The 4,961-nt window shown below is 36.4% G+C and overlaps 1 pseudogene; it reads left to right on the top strand.

Annotated features, from left to right (window-relative positions):
• The first annotated feature begins 318 nt into the window (after window positions 1–318).
• On the top strand, window positions 319–1,138 carry LOC145043518 (RING-H2 finger protein ATL78 pseudogene; annotated as a pseudogene).
• The last annotated feature ends 3,823 nt before the right edge of the window (window positions 1,139–4,961 follow it).

Genomic DNA, 4,961 nt, shown 5'->3' on the forward strand with positions numbered 1-4,961 from the left:
TGGACAAAAAGCTCCACGTATTGCATTTCTTTTAACGGCAACACATATCATTAATTGACTTGCAGAGAGTGCGTCGGACCCATACAAATACAGAAACCATTTACTAAATAATTACACATACCGTAGTGGAAGATCCAAATTAATGGTGGAGATCATATATATTAAAAACACGAATAGATAAATGCCACATGGTGGCTCAAATCCTATACTAATATCCTCTTTTTTTAATTAAAATAAACAAATTGCGACCCTACTCTAATCACCTCTCTATATATATCTAAGCGTCGGTCTTTCATTGAATTCTCATCTAAACAAACATTGATTATTATTCACAAACAACATAACATGTCAAGACTGTCTACTGAGCTCTTTGTGAATGAAATGAAGCATTTAATTTCAAGAAAACTTCTACTTGACACGTATTCATACCAACAACCAGCGGCTGCTGTGACAGCTCCATCATCGTCAACCCCACATACAGAACATAACAACTTTGATGCGAATGTGGTGATGGTGCTGTCGGTGCTGATATGCGCTCTGATTTGCTCACTAGCGTTGAACACCATCATTAGGTGCGTATTAAGATGCTCGGGCTTATTTAGATCACAAAGCATCGGTAGCCAGGAAAGTACTTTAGTTAAAGCCGACACTGGAATCAAGAAAAAAGCATTAAAGACTTTCCCAACAGTCAGCTATTGGGAAGGACTGAAGCTACCAGGATTTAACAAAGAATGTGTTATATGCTTGGGTGACTTTTCAACAGGAGAGCGAGTAAAAATACTGCCTAAGTGCAACCACGGATTTCATGTGCGTTGCATCGATAAATGGCTGAGTTCACATTCCTCTTGTCCAACTTGCAGGAACTCCTTACTTGAAACATGTCAAAAGTTTGTCACAGGTGGGAAATGTAGCAGCAGTATGTCTCCACAACTGCAAGAGCAAGGTCCAAGAAATACAACTATTTTAACCATATTGCCTCTGTCGCATGAAGCTCTTGTACGAAATTATGACACGTGACTAGCTAGTTCTATCACAAAATGAACAAATCAAATGTAATTATTGTAATACTCATACGTAAATATGTAGGAATTGTACATTGAGTAATTTAAATTATTATTGACACCAAAAGTTCTTTCCATACAATAAATTACATGTAATCGCTACAACGATAAGACCCTATACCAATGACACTTTCAACCCCTACAGTGACAACAAGTCATCGGTAAAGCCTGTACCGACAAATTGTCGTCTATGAAAAGTCATCGGTAAATCCTCGCCGGTAGAAGTGGAAATATCGTCGGTTACAAGTCAACCAATTCCGACAGCTTGTCGTCAAACCACGGTCGTCGGAAATGATTTTCGACAAAAAAAAAAGTTTTAATGTATTTTTTAACAATCGAGTTATCGTCGAGAGAGATTTAGCTGTTCAGAATACTTGTCGTCGGGAAAAGTACGGAACTGCCAGTTCCTTTTTAGCTATATCGACGACATGTCGTCGGTAAAGATTAGAACCCTTTTTACTGTTAAGATTTTTTATATATACCAAACATGTTTTTTAAACAAATCTAGACATTATATATGTAGAATATTGTCAAACACTTTAAACAAATCTAGACACTATATATGTTGTAGAATATTGTCAAACACTAAATAAGCATAAAAAACCATCAAAGTTAAAATTCAAGAACTATTACATACCTAAAATAACAAAAAAAAAAAAGTTTTCAATTGACATCCACATCGGCCTCTTGTTCTTCTCAGTACCGTTGGTTGGTTCGGGGGTATTTTTTGGATATAATTGAATGTGTGGCATTGATGGTGGTTGGAAGTTAGGTATTCCAGATGCCAATCATTGTTGCATTTGTTTCATATATTATTGCATATATTGCACTTGTTGGGTTAATACAACAACTTGGGAATTATCCATATTTTGAGATTGGGATTTGAAAGATTTGGATTGTTTGGAATGTTGATTTGGATTTAAATGATTGTTGATGCTTGGTCTCCACCCAACTCCGCGAACATGTTCATGTCTTTCACTGAGGTCAGGAGTGAGACAATGTTCTTCATTTACGTGTTAGCCCTCCCGGAGCTCTTCTTGCATCTTCTTATACTCCATTATCCTAAAATGAAAAAACAATAAACATACATTAAATTTAAACACTAAATAATTATAATTAACTTTAAAAAAATATACTAATAATAACAACAACAACAACATATTAACTTCATTTATTATTTTCCCCATCTCGTTCTGCTTATGGTGTACACCAACCTCCACCTTCCTTGAAAAGTATTTGTCGCCAACCGTTAAGTTGTGGGCGTTATCCTTTGTCAATCTATAATAATCCACAGAGAATTAATATATTTATATAAGTGATAATAAATTTTTTATACACTACAAATAAATTTAGTTAACTCCTCACATATAAGTGATAATAAATTTTTTATACAATACAAATAAATTTAGTTAACTCCTCACATATAAGTGATAATAAATTTTTTATACAATACAAATAAATTTAGTTAACTCCTCACATTCTATCTGCATATGATTTACTACCATAACCACTTGTATGTGGACGTTTGATACTACATTCTTTAACTTTTGTTGACTGATTCCTATAACCCTCATTCAAAAAAAAGAAAAAAAAAAAAAAAAAAAAAAAAAAAAAAAAAAAAAATAATCATACCATTCCAAGCATTACCATTGATTTCTCCCGGTGGATTTTCTCTTGCACCTTCCACATAGTCATCTGCTAGCTTCGTCAAAATAAGTTTTCAAAACATGTGTGTTCTTTATAATAGGTCTAATAGGACTAGTTTTATTTTATATTTGTATATATATCCTTATCTAAGGATATTTCCTGTATTTTAGTATTATTTTGTTGTAAATCTCTTTGTGTATATATATATATATATATATATATATATATATATATATATATATATATATATATATATATATATATATATATATATATATATAACACCGTAAATTTCAAAACAAAATTTTCAATTTTCTTATAAAACATAATTCGATTAATATTCATCAAACAACTATATTAATTATCCAATATAGGTCAATACAAAATCCCAAGATCATAATGTAAAAACTCCGAGTGTGTGTGTACGGATCAAGCCGGCGCCTTCCCGCGGTCGTCACTAGTACCTGAAATAATAACATCAAACATTGTAAGCACAAAGCTTAGTGAGTTCCCCAAAATACCACGTTTAACACATAATAGCCACTCGAGGCTATAACTCTGCGGGTCCGTGCACCCAAACTCTGTGAACCCTCAGGTTCTAACTCTAATAAACATGCACCACATAAATCACATAGACATAAATCACATAGAAATAATGCAGTACAACACATAACATACATAGCATACAAATACTCTATCACATAACTCTGGTTACCTACTCAAGGTAAAGTATAGTGAGAAGACTCACCTCGCGTATCTCGGTATCTCACGAATCCTAGAAATCCCTCATGCTCGATCCTCTGAGCTCTAATCCTCCTATAAAATTATATGTCTCTAATTAACACTTTATATCTCTCAAGTTGACTATCCCTAAGAAGTCAACACAGGTCAACTCTGGTCAACGGTCAACTTTGACCAGACTCGGCGAGTGCTACGGCGACTCGGCGAGTCTAGACGTTTTCACCAACCCTCTGAAATTCCCTTACTACACGTCGAGTATTCCCCCCCTTACTCGACGAGTTTCACCTGAAAGAATCGTGGGGCCACCCCGACTCAACTCGCCGAGTCTTAAGAACAATTCGGCGAGTCCCAGTTTGACTCAGTCCACTCGTCATCCCTCTCCAACTCACCCTGACTCACTGAGTCTACCCATGACTCGATTGGACCACTCACTGAGCAATCCCAAGGCAATCTTCAAACTACTCGCCGAGTCTGATGAACCGGCTCGGCGAGCCCATGCCATGCAACCACTCCAACTTGCTTCTAAGGTCCGATCTGCTTCTACAATCTATAGATCTGGCCTCCCTAGACTGATTCATTACGTAAAGCTTCTATCTTGGTGCCCATAACACACCCCATGGCTCATAAATGGAGTTTTGACCTAAGGCATGAGGATTCCAATCCAAAACCTCCATTGATTCCCAAAAAGCTTGGGTAAAGGGACACTCTGGACCTCTAAGGGTCCAGATCTATGGTTTAAACCTCATAAGGGACCAAGAGGACACTAGATCTTGCCATAAAAGGGTTCAACAAACCCTAAATCTAGATAAACAACAACAAGGAAGAAGATAACTCGAAATTATTACCACAATAGTGATGCTCTGGACTCCAAACCCTCAGAAGTGGCTCCACTTGCTTTCCCTTGGCTAGTTCTTCTCCTTCCTTGCAACAATGACACCTCCAAGATCAATAATGGCCTCCTACATAGCTCCAAATGCTCACACTCGATTAGGGTTTCACTCAAGGGACTGGCGAGCACAAATGACGGCCATTAGGCCCTTTAAATAGGTCTCAAACCCAAGAAATTAGGGTTTCATTACACAGCGCTGACTCGCCGAGTCCATATCCTGGACTCACCGAGTCCAGGCGCGATCCCGCGACCAGATCCACGTCCCTACTCGGCGAGTCTGAGCTCCAACTCGCCGAGTCCCCTCTCAAATCACCAAAAATACAAATATACAACATACCTGAAAAAATCCGGCTGTTACAATATATATATATATATATATATATATATATATATATATATATATATATATATATATATATATATATATATAGGGTAAAGTGAATATACCTAACAACCTTATATAAGCTTAGGTACCTAACCACATTTTACTACAATCGTCTAAGGTTCTTAAACTTCAACGCTTAACTTGATTTACTTCCAAGATTTTTAGATATTCACCATTATATTCCTCCTACACCATTTGATTTGTAACAATAGTATACGAAGCCCGCCAGGGGGTCTCT

The sequence above is a fragment of the Lactuca saligna genome, chromosome 4, assembly GCF_052625555.1.
Source record: "Lactuca saligna cultivar CGN05327 chromosome 4, ASM5262555v1, whole genome shotgun sequence".
NCBI lineage: Eukaryota > Viridiplantae > Streptophyta > Magnoliopsida > Asterales > Asteraceae > Lactuca > Lactuca saligna.